Below are 15,020 nucleotides of genomic sequence, written 5' to 3'. Positions count from 1 at the left end.
ACGTTGCTGCACCCAAATTAGCTTTTATCTAATTTACTAACCCTAATATAGAAAACATTTTGATAGAAAGTGACACAAATTCTGTTCTTATGACAGAGGATAAGTTTGTTCAATAAAGCCCAAAAGAATTTGAAAACTGGACGCCATTCGTTTGATAAATCAAATCTGCAAAATCATTTTGTCATTGAGGCTAATTTGCTTGATGAACTAATAAATTTCTACTCTACAATTTTGGCCCCACATGTCAAAAGGTTTTTACACCCCTGCCTTAGTGGATGACTTTTTCTCGGTTTCCATTTGCAGTCTTCACTATCCGAAGACAGATTAAACATTGTTCCGTGTGATGTCTGAAGCTTTGGATGTTTCAAAAACTAACTGCTTTGGATTTCACCACACCTTCCTCCTCTACCCTTCTGCTGTGTTTCTTGATCTTCATGATGCTGTTTGTTTCTGAGGCCTTCACAGGACAGCCGGACTCGCGCGTAGATTAAATTACTCGGAGGAACTCCAGTTTGCTAATCAAGTGACTGGCGAAGGCCATTGGTTGCAATGGATTTTATTTTTTCAATGTCAAAGTAAAGGGCGTTGTATACATTTGCTTTTTTTATCCACTTTTGAGATTGTCATTTGTAGAACTTTTGAAAAACATGCAGTTCTTCTACAGTTTAGTGATTTTCATTAACTTAAAGAAAACTGACTATTCCACAGGACAGCAGGTGTTGGGTGACATCATCAGTTTTTGGGAAGCACTAAGTACTAATCCACCTCAGTTGCTTTTTGGCGTTTCTCTTTAAATCTACAAGGCTGCATTGTTTGTCAAGTTACACAGTCAAAAATGAACAGCAATTAATTTTTGCTTATTTAATTTTTTATTAATTACATTTTTGCTTAACTTATTTAAGCCTGTTGGAGAAAAACGTGGGTGTTCCATTTTTCAGTCATATTTCACCATGTTGGCAAGCTGATTATTTAGTTTGGAAATTAAATATTTAGATGGCAAGCTAAATATTTAGAAATTTAGCTTTCATATTAATAGTTAGTTTGGAACAAAATATTTCATTAGCAAAATAAATGCTTATTTGGGAACTAAATATTTAGCTTAAAACTAAACATTTGGCTCCAATTTGTTTGGGAACTAGATATTTTGCTTTCTACGTATTTAATTTGAAAGCTAAATATTTATTTTGTAAACTGAACATGGTAAGCTGGTAAATTACGTATTTTGTACGAATAAAGGTGAAAACATGACTGAAAAATTTATTTGAGGCTAAATAAAACAAATGATTGTTTTTTAAAAAAAAAATTAACTTTGCAAACAGCACGCAATAGAAAGCCGACCAGAGAGACGTTGGAGTCGGGGAGATGACTGTTGGCCATTATGACTGATCGGAAGTGATGGCTCGAACTTCCTCCTTTGTTCTCTGCCTTCTGGTCCTGCTCGTCAGCCCGAAGCTTCCTTTTCAACTCATGTTGGATTCGGGGTTCAGGTATTATTTAAGCTTTATTTTATTTTTTGAGTTAGGCTGTTCAACTCATTTTAATTCTTTGGTTTAATGTCGAGCTCCTGGTGATTGCAGAAAGCAACAGGTGGCTAATGTGATGTAGTTCATCTCTCACAATGGACCTTACCACAGGGGCCGCTTTTCATTGGCTGATGCCCATTCTACGTGGTCACGTGCGTGGCCGTCTCACAAACACACTTAGCTTCCCGTTAGCTAAGTACAGCATAATGGCAGAACTGATACAACTGCTACACCTTGAAGCCTGTCTGCTACACAGTCTTACGTTAGCTAAACAGATCAATATGCAATGTGTCTGTATCTGACATACACTAAAGATTTTATTTAAGCAGAAAAGGCTTTGGACTAAACTGTTACTCGTGTTAGCCACGTTAGCTCCAAGTACAGCTAGTCAATCAACTATCGCTGTGTTCAGGGAAGCGCTGATTAATAATCGAGAAATAAATATCAAGCCTGCAAACTTGATATCGTAACGGACTGAATGTTATGTTTTTAACGTAATCTTTGCTCGTCTTGCGGGGCGCAGGCGGTTGCCACGGTAACAGGTGTGCTTAAACTACAGAGAGAGAGAGAGTAAAAAGGTAGGAGTGGTTTTGAGTTGATCACCTGTTCGGGTTATTTTACCTTTGTTTACCTTTGTTGTGGCGCATTACAGCCGCTGTAGTTTCTAAACGTTGGACTAATTACCTCGTTCCTTTGTGAGTTTACGTCATTCACAACAAACATCAAATAGAACAAATATAATTCATAACATTTTAACAAACAAATGGCTTCTACCGCGATAATTATGTGAAATTAAATGAATTATATCCCAACTTCAGAAGATTTGCCTTTACCTTTACAGAGCTCTTTGGTTCCTCCTATCAGTCTGTAGCTTCTCATATTGACGTCATCAAACCAAATGTCAGATCTACCATAACTGACTGACACCTGCTGGCCTCAGGTTTGCAACCAGCTTGTGACTGAGAAACCAGTAACCTCCTCCCAGATGATGACATGAACTTGTTAGTTCTTCTGTCCATGTAGTAGCTGATATATTGTGAAAATCCGGTAGAAATGATGCACTAATTGAGTCATGTTTACATAGAAACAACGAGCCGCGAGGCTTTGTTTGTGAGACTTGCGGTCACGTGGGTCGGTTGTGGGCGGAGCTTGGTAAGGTCCATACTGAAGGAAGCTACACGTCCATCTTTCATCTGAGTTTTAAGCCTCTGCTGTTAACTCTCTTTTCTGTCTCCGCCTTAAATACTCTGAGGGAACTTTAGAAATTATTAAAAGACGATCCTTAAAAAACAAACTCAACTTCAGCCTCAGCATTTGTTTACTGATCTGTTCCCCGAAAACCCTCCTTGTCGGAGGCTTTACAATCTTAATTTGGGTGTCTGCAGTGATGAAATGCTTGACCGTGGCGGCCACGCCTTGCATCACTGGACAAACTGACATGCACAAGGCGACATGTTTATTAGCAGCGGTGTACACAGTCACCCAGAACCACATGAGACATCACACGAGATGGCTGTGCCGTGCGAGTTCATTTTCAACAGAGGATTATGTCCAGGCTCGTCTAAATTTAGTCCTTGTTCTAAGCCCGCTGGCTAATTTTAATAAATTCCTCCAAAGGTCATTTAGTTCCATTCTGAAGCGTCATGAGCCGAGTTGTAGACGGTTTATCAAGCTAGCTGCTCCGGGCAGGAAGCTAACCCTGTCATTAGCATCATAAGGCTCACACTGGAATTGCTGGTTTTTAGTTATTTATTTGCGCTTTCTGTTCTTTTGTTTGCTTTCGGGCTTGTTTATTCCTTTTCTTTTTTTTCCTTTGGAGAGTGAACGAGAATGAAGCTTTTGGATAAAATATTTGCCTTAATTTGGGCAGTGGGATAGAGCAGTGGTCCCCAACCACCGGTCCGCGGACTGGTACCGGGCCGCGCAAGAAATAATGAACTACTTCCGGATCTTTTATTTTGAAAATCCTAAACCGGAAAATCCTAATCCTAAACTCGATACTTACGACGTGCGCGAACTTGAGCCGTGGCCTTCACAAGTTCGAGTCCCGGCCACGAGAGCCTAAAACAAATCCTGTAACAAAAGCTAAGCTGTGATTAGCTTTTAACTTAGTATAAGCTGAGCTATAGTGATGGGCAATATGGACTTAAAGTTTTGTCGCATTATTTTGTGGTACTATTGTGATAAGTTTAGAAGAACTATTTGCTACTTTTTTGGCTGTGACTGCATGGCACAAACCATCCTGCCACAAACACAAATGCCTCACTTGAAAAACAAGTTGTTTGTAAAGCTTCTTTAGGACACCAGTCACATGAAGAAGGGATTTGTATTTAACACCACACACTAACCACATTTAGTCACATTTTGAAATTTATTGGTATGTATTGCTACTCTCATAAAACAAATGATAGTAAAAGTAACAGCGCGGATAATATGGACATCTTTTGGGGGTTTTAAACATTATTCATTGGAATTTATTGTGACAATAAATCAAAATTCTTCTAAGGTATTTACCACGATAAATGATCAACGATGCAATAAATGCTTGCACAGTTCCTTAGACTCAAAAGCCAGCATGCTGTCCCTCTGCTTCACCACAAAGGAGTCTACAGATGGAGCAGCCAAAATGATTAAAATTTTCAGTCACATCAATGAAAGTCTACACAGCCATCCAGTTCCTATCCTAGATATCTCCTTATCGTCCTCTCTGGGACCCTGCTGCTTCCTGCTGAGGTGTTAACGTTGATTAGCGGCTCTCAGGATGACCTGCCGCCTCCTGCAGCTTTTTCCACTTGACCTCAGGAGCGTCCTCTGGCTTTCCGCTTCCTTCCTCCTTCAGAGAGATTATCTCGTTCTCAGTTGCAGCGGTTGTCAGCAGACGGTTTAGGTTTTATTTTGTTTGGAGACATAGCAGAAGGTCCAAAGATTTCTGAAAATAAGGAAATAAAAATAAGAGTTGAAGGGGGATTTAAATAAAACTTCTAGCACCAGGTGTGCTAGAAGGGAAGGGAATTTTAGCTTTTTTTTAGTTTTCAGGTCTGCTTGAAATTAAAAATGCATGAATGTAATGGTAATAACTTAGAAGGAGATTTACTGAGGCCATTGGGAAGTTTGTTCCTCTAAAATTGGAGGATTCATTATATAAAACTTTGTTGTACGAATTTTGAGATGTTGATGCATCTGAACTGACATTTTATCAGGATAGACTGATAGTACATCTTGCCACTTTTGTGACTATTACTATAATTTCTTTTCTCCAAAACAATTCAGAAGAAATTCTTTTGGGTGTTCAAGAAGAGCCCAGGAACCACCAAGGCTAAAGCTGACCACGAACTGGCCAGAAAATTTAACATCAGCTGAAGAAGGACCAGAAAAACAGAAAATCAACCTTCTGGAGAATAATTTTATGGTCAGAGGCATCAAAGATTCAACAATCTTGATACAGTGACAAAAAGGGGTCAATGTGCAACTTTCAAACCAACTTTCAAAAGTTGGTTTTTTCAACTTTCAAACCTCTTCAAATTGTCAAGCATTGTGGCGATGGCATCATGCTGTTGGCCCTTTAGTTTACGGTGGATAATTGGTGGAATAACGGAGAGAAATGACCTCCAAATTCTTCAACTCCACCTAAAATCAAAGGCTTTCCGATGGAAACTTGAACCCAATGATCGTTCCAACGGGATGAAGATTAGAACTCGTCTCAAACAGATTACAGGAGGCAAACGTAACGCTTTTAGAGTGATCCTGAACTCAACTCAAATTAAAAGCAGGGGATGTAGTTTTTAGTTTTCCACTCTAAAAATAGATTTTTGTAGCCTGCGAGTGACCATTCTGACCCTCGCAGCAAAAGTTTGAACTGATAACAAAAAAAACCAAATCCCCTATTAGATGCCTTCCAGGCCAATGACGAGTTTGTGGAACCGTCTGACCGGGGTTGTAACTAAAACCAGGTGTGTCTGTGAGAACGGTTTCGTAATCTCTAATGAGGCCGTTAAGGTAACTTCATGTTCGGTTTAAAAAACTGGGAGCAAGAGGGTGAGAAATTTTTATCCGGGGACTTCCCCGTTTATTTATTGCCTTCTCCTTGGTGCCCGATTTTTGGCTCCTGCTCCGCTGCGACCCGCTCCGTCATATCTAATCCTACACATGAAGTCACACACCCTTAGCTGGTTTTATGTGAAGACAAACAGGGTTGCCAGGTTGAGTTGGTCCCAGCTGGAAGGGCTCTCACAGTTCCTAAATAGGAACCCAAAGCAGATTGGTCAAGAACCTCCCATTGAGGCCTGGAGAGAGTGTGTGTGCGTGGTGGGGGTGCGTGGAGGTGTGTGGGGATGTGGGGGAGGGGGGCTGATTGCATTTCTAACATGGCTCTGTACCGCGCGCCCCTCGAAGGTGAGAGTTTGTGGTTATTTAGGAACCAAAGCCCTCTGTTGGACGGGCGGCTTTAATCCTCCGTCACTCACCACTCATCCCATCAATGTGGCCGCTCAGAAATACAGACGCTGTGGACAAAAGGGGCCATCGGGGCATCCAGGGAGGGGTTAGTATTTTTAGGGAGGGCCCCGAGCAGCTGCTTGACACATGTCACCACCTGGCCCTGAGGACACCGTCCGCATTGTCTAAATTAGAAAAGCAGAGAAGGAGAATGGACAGAGACCTGAGAGCGTAACGTGTGTGAATGGGACCGGGAGGGTCCAGAGGGGGGTCTTATTAACAGTGGGGCCACACACACGCCGGGTAACCATACAAGGGCAAGCACACGCCTCACACACGCCGATGACATTGCCCTTGCATACCGGTCATTCTTCAGCAGAAGACTGAATGCAAAGGTGTAGAGTATCACGGAGGGCTCTTGGCGTTTCGTGGTGTTATTAAACCTGTTCAGAGAAACAACTGCGAAATGGGGCAGGGGGAGTCCCGCCTCGGAGCCAGGGGGTCAAGGACTTTCCTCTGCATGGGAACGTCAGCGATCAAGAGATTTTAAATCAAAGGGAGGGAAAACATACATGTCTATCATCTCTGTAAGTTGGTTTTTAAGCCTTATTTTGCTTTGTGGAGCTCCTCAAGGTCTCTGTCAAGTGACCCTGAAGATCTTTGTAAAACTTTGAGGAAATAATTCTGACAACAAAACAAAACGGACCAAAAAATAAGATAAGATTCAGTTGTTTAGCCTCTAAATTAAATGTGAGAATGCTATTTACTCTAGGCACAACGCTCAGATTTAGTCCTTTGTTGTTTGTTTGATGGGGAGAATTAAACTAAAACTTTTTTGCAAATAAATTACACTTTAGTGATTCAAACCGTATTTTCTCTGCAGAGATTGTTGAAAATTGGCACCGCAAAACTAAATATGTCAGAATACAAATATTACCATTTATTATAGTTAATATGCCTTACTGATTATTTATTTACTAAACTCAGATATTGTCTAAGCAAATTTTGCTGCTTATTTAAATTGTAGATGCATCAATTATCTGCAAATGAGATCCTAGAAAATCACATTTTTACCCTTTTCATTAAATTCATTAAAATTGAGTACAATTTAAAATGTATTATTATTAGCATTATTATTAATAGAGACATATACGTTGATAAATGAATTGTGGTAATGTTATAATTCCCACATTTTTCCTTGGATTAAAAAATATCTGCATCGGTCAAAACTGGAATTGGCTTCTCAGACCTCAAAGAAAATGGAAATCAGTCTCATCCAGAAATGGTCTGATCTCTGTCAACATATCAGGCTTTATAATTGCATTTGTTTTATGTTTACCATTGTCATAGATTAAGCTGTTGCTTGTTGGGAATGTCAAATATATGAATTTGAGCAGCATGCATCTCAGGCTGCTGAGCTTCACACACCGTCTCACCTTGGCTGTGTGCAGCCGGCTGTCATCGGCACCCGGAGAGGACGACTGCCGAGTCCGATTGTTTTTCTGCAAGAAGAAAGAAAAATCATTGCAAATGAACAAAAATGAAACACGGTGAGTAAAATATCTTCTTCAGGCAAGAAAAAGAAAGACTTTATAAACTGTAACAAGATAATTTCATGCACCATGTTATCCTTGTTTTTGTCGGCCACCAACTGGGATCCTCGACGTTTCGGAGCGGAGCCAGCACAGACTTAAAGTGATGTTCATGAGATCATTGCCCTAAACATCACTGCAAGTCTTAACTGCCTCCGGTCCATCCGACCGCTGCTCACGATTCCCCCGTTAACCCAAAAACACTGGCGAGATTTAAAGTTCATCTAAAAACTGAAGCACAACACGCATCAGGCTCACATTGTCAAAAGAAAAGAAAATGAACTCCTCCTTCACAGATCTTCTCCCATCTGCCGGGCTTTGGGACAGGCGCTGCGAGAGAGTGAGAGGAACTGATTATTTTGACTTCCTTTGATTCCTCCAGAAATTTCTGGTTCCTGTAAAAGCAAAAATAATTGGAATCGGATCAATTTTTAAAAGTTTACTGAAGCCTTGAGGAAGAAAATGGACATACATTTTTGTTTCCTTAAAAATGATTGAGTAAAAAAAAAAATCAAAATTCACAAATTTCATTTTGATTTTGACCATAGATACTTTTCTGTTCTGTTTTCTGAAGCTGATCTGAGCTGCTGGAGCCAAACGCAGTGCAGCCTGTGCTTATGAACTTATTTGAACCAGAAAAAGTAGATTAAAAAAAATCACAATTTACCATGTACAAAAGGAGTTTTAACATATTTATATTGCTACTTATTAGCCAGGTAATTCAGATATAAATAAACTCACGGTGAAGATCCCGCTTTAGCCGTCTAAACGTCTCCTTCGAGGTTTCAGCCTGACTTCCTGTTTTGTGCAGAGACCGCGGCCGTCACTCACATCGATGCTGCTCCTTTCACGAAGGACTTCAACAAGCCAGTCTGCCACATCCTCCTTGAAAAGAAAGAAAAGAAAATGGAGGTACAAATAGATGTGCTTTTATTTATTTTTTATCTAGAGTTTAGTCCATGCTGGATAAAATGTAAAAACTCAAATATCGAAAACATTCAATGGTCTAGAAGTGGGTTTGCTTGGGGAATACCCCGGCTTGATATCTCTGATTGTTGTCCAGATGAGAAAACTCTTTTTATGTTATGGGGGGAAAATTTTTTTACATCTTTATGGGAAGGTTACAGAGTGCTGAGACAAAGTGATTTTTCCTGCTAGGTTGAAAGACACCCAACATGGCCACCTTTCAGGGACAGGAAAAAATGTCATATTTAGTTTTATTTCCTTTTTTATACATATTGTGAATGGCAAATGTCTTGCTGCCCTATTAATCTGGTCCTCATAAGCTTCTTCACTTGATTCAAATTAAAAATGTTAACACTTTAATAATAACTGCATCGTATTATTTCTATTTTATTCCGCCATCTTCCAATAATTACCAACTGAGTCGGTTTAAATTGCTTCTCTAATTTAGTTACTGAGCTTTGCTGTAAAATGAAGACGAGAATCAGAATCAGAATTATTTTTAATCAGAAGAAATTCTGACTCAAAACAAAAAAGGAAGGCCATGAGAGAACAAATTGAAAGACAAAATAAATAAAATGATGTGTTTTAAAAATGAACGATGAAAGAAAACTGCAAAAAACAAAAACATAAAAGCGGAAAGAGGGATGATAATAAAAGGATTATTATTTCTGAAGGATAGAATGACATTCAAACATTTAAAAAACTGCTGAAACACATGATGTAGTGGACAGAGCTGGCCGGCCGCGTCCTTTTGACAGCTTCCTTTGCTCTCTTTGATTAGCGTGTAAAGGTTTGATACAACCGGCTACCTGAAAACCTAATATCAGACCGCCAGAAATACAATGGGGGTCTCAATATAGCGAAAATTAGCCAACAGGTCAGAATGAAACTTATTTTAAAGGAAAAGATGCAAAGACAAACATTCATTGGATCACGGCTCCGCTGATATATTTATGTTGATACAGTCTGGTTCTACCAACCACCGTGTTGTTTTTAATCAGGTCATTATTAATATAAATATCTCATCCTAGAAATAACATGTATTGTTCTAATCTACATTTTCTGTGCATCCCGTTCAGTTGGCTGATGGTGGGTCTGGTTGATGCACAGTGTCTGAGCAGATCCTCCCAAAAAACTTGGAAAAACGAGAAAATCCTGTTAAACGTCTGACTTTATAAGGTCAGCTGTTTAATGCATTTTTTTTTTCACTTTCTAAATCAAACAGAAATGGAAAAAGCTGCCGTAGTTGTGGTTTCCACATGTACGTGTGTGTGTGTGTGTGTGTGTACCAGGTTTTTATATCCTTATGGAAACCCGTTTCTGTCTACAATGTGGGGTTATGGGGACCATTGCTCCTTCTGGAGACATTTTCTTGATCCCCAAGAGGGAAATTGTTGTTTTTGGGTTAGTGGTTATGTATGTGATTGATATTGTTAGGATTAGGATTATGTTGGGGGTTAGGCTATAGAAATTAATGGAAGTCAATGAGAAGTTTCCACAAGTGATGAAAACACGACCGTGTGTGTATGTGTGCTGTGTGTGTTTCCATGCATGCGCCTGATACTTAAGTGTGCGTTTGTACTCACTGAAGAGAAAACCCTGACAGAAATCGACTGTAAGGGTTGGAGCGCTGTCTCGGTTTGTGTGGATTCGCCATGACAACGGGGGAGATCAGAGATCAGAGGAGGCCTGAGGAGGAACATGGCATGAGATTAAAAATATTAAGATCCTACCTGACCCGTAACCCTGTCCTGAGTCCAGTTCACACCTGACATCTTATTATTTGATTTAATCCTGCTTCTGAAGAAAACATGGAGGCAGAACGGCGAGTTTTCACTCACATGGAGCGTCTTGAGCTGCTCCGCGTTTATATTCCTCTGCTGCGAAGCGAATGAAGGGATCACACAGGAAGCTGAGGAGAGACGGAGTAACAGACCAGGATGAAGGCTCACACAATCAGTTCCTCTGGTTCCTCTGGATCCAGACTTGTGTTTAACCTAAAAGCACAGCAGAGTGTCGTTACATTTTCCACTGTCATTAGAAAATATATTTAATGTTCTAAGTGGTTTACTTCTAATTTAATGTCACGATTCAATAAATAAGTCAGCACCAAGGCAGTTCAACGTGCTTTATGACATAAAATCATCATGAAATGAAATAAAATTGCTGCAAATATATCATAAAAATAAGTAAATCTATGTAAATAAAATATGAGATATATTTAAATAATATAAGTGCGCACAATTAAAATATTTTGCCTTAAAACAAGCAGAAGTTTGATTTCTTTTGGCTTAAATTGTAATTTTGTCCTACTTCTCTTTAATCTCTTCGCATGTTATCACCTTTCAAGTTTGCATTTGAACATTTCTAACTCGCAGACAAATCTCTAAAAGCTCATGTCAGACCCAAACTCGCTCATTTTTCCACACACATGCCGTGTAAATCAAACAAGGCCTTGCCTGTACGGGGCCCTTCCGTGGGAGGCGCGCCACCAGCAGCTCCACTTCAGTCGTGCGTAAAAGCGGCGCAGTTCCCCCCCCTCGCCCTCACCGCCGCCCCACACACACATCCACCCACTCAACCCCTCAAACTCCTTCACCTCACAGCGCGACATTAGACCAGCTGGAGACGACTTGTGGAAATCCTTTCGGTGGGAAAACAAATCTTTGCGCTCGGGCCTTGGGTTTCTGGAACGGGTTGCTTGCTTGGCCTTTTTTTTTAAATTATTATTTTTTTTTTTTTTTAGAGTTCATCTCTATTATCACCAAATGAGACTGTGCTATAAAAATACATACATATATATGGACTAAGATTAAAAGAGAAATCTAAAAAGGCTGAGTATTCTGCTGAAGTTTCTTTCAAAGTGCAACCACTCTGCGCGCAAAAAAAAAAAATGCCCAAAGCGTCCACACAGCGCCAAAGACGCAGCGCGCTGACCTCAGCAGTGAAACCTCCCTCAGATGTGTCCCGCTTTATAGCCCGCTCCTCAAGGTCACGATCATTGGACATCTGTCCCTCATTAGCATATGCCACCTCCTCCGCAGCCCATTGGTGCGGAGCCTCCGTCTCAATTGACACAAAAGGAAAGCTACGTTTTTGTCATAGCGCTAAACCCAAGCCGGCTATTTTTGTATCCCAGATATTTCATGCACTGTACACACTGAGAGGAGGGAGTGGGGTGTGTGTGTGTGTGTGTGACTCTTGGAGGGAGCCCCCCTCCAAGGGGGGGGGGAGCTGGGAGCATCTCAGCAGAGGAGGATTTATCTTTTTATTTTCTTCTTCTTCTTCTTCTTCACTCTGACAGAGCATCATTCTCATTTTTAGACAATGATTTGCGTCCAGAGCCGGAGACTTAGAGGAGGTCGGTTCGGGCTCGGCTCGCCCTGAAACCCAAACATGAGCTCACCGGGGCTCCTTTGACTTTGATGATGAGGAGCCGCTGTCCTTTGAACCGCGCTGCGGCAGGTCGGTGATGTCAGGAGCTGCCAGGGATGTGCACTATTGTGCGCCCGCAACCTTAGGAGAGATTATTTCAGGAGCTGCGTGGCATTAAACGCGCTACTATAAATACACGGGTTTTTATTAATAGAGAGAAACATGGCGCATGAAGCTCTGGAATCACTATGAGGTGAAGCCAACACCACAAAAACACCCAATTTCCACTCATCCGCAGGGGAATTTATTACCATGTTCCTCTTAGAATACAACATATTTGTTCTGCTTTGGTCCAACAGAGCCAAAGAAAGAAAGACGACAGCCATGTTGGATTGATAAGTCAGAAGAAACTTTGCTTTGATAGAGTAGAGGGTTACGTTTGAGTCCATAGTTGACGTAAATGTGTGTGTTGGGTGATTTGTTGTGACCTTCAGCGCGGCGTGGGGGGTGGAGTGGGAGGGAAGAGGACCAGAGGTTCTCAGAATAGACAAAGCCAGAGTCCAGCATTCCTGATTGGTTCTGTAAATTGGTCCCAAACGAGATTCACAAGCACACACAACCTCGCAAAAGTATTCCATGAACTTCCAAACGTTGCAGCATTACGACCATATGCGTTCTTTGATTGACCAAAAAACATAGAGGACAACTGTGAAGTGTAACAAATAAAAGCTGCATGGTTTCATTTTTCCCTTTTTTTCTTTACAATTAAAAAATATGGAAAGTGTGGCGGACCTTCGTATTTGGTTCCACTTTATAGAACCACATTTTGCTGCTAGTGCAAACGGCTTACACTTGAAATAAGACAAAACTAACTTACAAGAAAGTTTTTAGCAAAATATAGGAGTGAGTTTTAAGTACACAATTCCTTAATATTGATGATAAAAAGTACTAGTTCCACTGGCAGATTGTTTAACTTATTATAAGACATTTTCCCCATGTCATAAGTGAAATAATCTAATAATAATATCAATGAATTATTGACTTAAAGCAAAGAAATCTTACAAAAAGTTACTTGTAAGCTAGTTTTGTCTCTTTTCAAGCCTGCTGAGATATTTCCACTATCTAAACTCAAATACTTGGTAAAATTTTGAGGGTTTTTTCCGACATGTTTCGGATTCAGGCAGATTTGATGAAGGGCCTCTGAGAGGATCAGTTTTAAGTTTTTATTTAATATTTACTGGGTCATTCTGAAACATAAAACCCAGAGAGTTAAGCCTCTAACTTTTCAAAGCTCTGGCAGATTTAGATTCAAACTCATTTTCCTTCAACCACAAAGTTTGTTTCTGATTGGAAAGGAGACACACATCACTGAGATGGACATAAAAATATTTTTAATTCACCTTTTATTAACAAAAAAAATCCTTTGATTGCTTAGAATGGTATGCACAGTTTTTGTGATATAATTTTTTTTTTCTGCATTATAGCATCGAACCTCTTCTTGTAGTTTCTGATTGTCCTTTAGTCTGTTTCCGTGGTATTTTGACGATTTGTTTCCAAGGCCTGATCTTTTAGCTCTGTCCACACATTATCCAAAAGATCCACCAACAATCGTCCATCCAGTGGTCCACATGTCAAGCCCCGCCTTCTCAATTCAAACTGGCCAATCACCTCAGCCTTCCACAGTGGGAAACAGGAAACAAAGTTTACCTTCACATATTTATACAATTAACAATTATTTGTCAATAATAAAATATCAAACATTTTATGTATGAACATGTACAATTTACAAGTAATTTCATTCTTTCAATTATTTTACCTTTTAAACCAATCAAACTGCGACTCTTAGCAGCGTACTTCCTGTAAGAGAACTGGGTTGCAGGCTGGCTTCCTGTTTAGCAAGGACCCAAGATGGCTGCCGCAAAAGGCGCTCCCACACGGTATATATTGTTCATCAGTACATTGTTTCATCAGTGTACTGATGAAACAAACATTTCATCAGTACACTGACACTGAATGTTCAAATTAAAACCTTCTAGAGCTCGAAAAAAATGTTAGAAGAGAAACTTAACATATTTAAAACTACTGAGTAAAAACAAACACAACATTTAAAAACCAGTTCAGTTCTGGTTCGTCTTTAGCTGATTTTTAAGCTTTGAAGTAAATATTTTAAAGTCAGAAATGGCATTAAAATCAAACGGTCCTGCTAAATTTCATTTCACAATCACAACTTTTGTGATGCTTTTATTGTTATTTTGTCTCTCTACAAATGCAGGGTTAGGGTTGTAATGATTCAGGTTTCATTTAACCGATGCATTTATGAAGCAGCTTAAGAAAACAACAAAAACTAATAAAGGTGTCAAAGTTCATTATTTTATGTTTCTTAATGATGTTCCAGTGGCCTGGAGGTGTGACGACTGGTTCTCCACGAGATGTTCAAAACTTGGGATGTTGTTTTATAAGCTAACCCTTTTAAACTCCTCCACTACATTTTCTCTAAGCTTGTCTGCTTTGTCTTCATTATGCTGTTTGTTAAAAAAAAAAAAACCCAACAGAAATACAGAACAGCTGCATTTCTACTGATAGTAATTTACACACAGTTGCTGTTTATGACTTTCACTTGATTTTATTTAGAGGCATCTAACTGAGAAGGGCTACAAATGCACACCACACGTTTTAGATTTTCATATATTTTGTGTCAGTTTTCTTCCTTTTCACTCTTATACTTTGCATACATTGCATACCGATTTTTTTAAAAAACAACCATTGCTTGTGTTTGTGGCATGACAAATTGTGAAAAACGTTGTGGTCGTGTGAACAGTTGGTCGAGTGGCCCGGGGGAAGCAGCGGAGGGCCGTGTGATCCCGGTTGACGCCGTTATCTGTCGCCGTGGCAGGCGGGAGAGGTGTTGCCGTGATGGCTGCAACTTTTCTTGGGCATCGGTGAGATAGAGCGGGCCGGCCGCGAGCTATTCTGGGACGAGGGTCTCTTCAGAGAGGCAGCGGCTGGTTTGTGTACCCTGTCACTCGGTGTGCCGTCAGAAGAAGAAAAAAAGAATTGGCGTGTTGATAACACGCGAGGAGGAGACTGGTTCCCAAAGTCCTCAGAGCTGCTGGCTTTAAATAAATCCACA

General features: G+C 40.2%; 1 long non-coding RNA gene across 3 annotated transcripts; it reads right to left on the bottom strand.

Annotated features, from left to right (window-relative positions):
* Positions 1 to 3,875: 3,875 nt before the first annotated feature.
* Positions 3,876 to 11,481, bottom strand: LOC114136228 (uncharacterized). 3 transcript variants are annotated; one of them, XR_003593761.1, is made up of 7 exons: positions 11,115 to 11,481; positions 10,357 to 10,512; positions 10,102 to 10,204; positions 8,291 to 8,434; positions 7,808 to 7,879; positions 7,394 to 7,459; positions 3,876 to 4,452 (listed from the first exon to the last, which is right to left on the bottom strand). It is a non-coding gene; the product is annotated as an uncharacterized LOC114136228 (long non-coding RNA). The 3 variants fall into 3 exon arrangements; XR_003593759.1 differs by lacking the exon at positions 7,808 to 7,879 and having other exon boundaries at positions 11,115 to 11,470; XR_003593760.1 differs by lacking the exon at positions 7,808 to 7,879 and having other exon boundaries at positions 10,357 to 10,427; positions 11,115 to 11,465.
* Between the last annotated feature and the right edge of the window lie 3,539 nt (positions 11,482 to 15,020).

This window comes from Xiphophorus couchianus, chromosome 20 (genome assembly GCF_001444195.1).
Source record: "Xiphophorus couchianus chromosome 20, X_couchianus-1.0, whole genome shotgun sequence".
Lineage (NCBI taxonomy): Eukaryota > Metazoa > Chordata > Actinopteri > Cyprinodontiformes > Poeciliidae > Xiphophorus > Xiphophorus couchianus.
The sequence above is the reverse complement of the archived record's forward strand: the minus strand, read 5'-3'. Positions and strand labels throughout refer to the sequence as shown.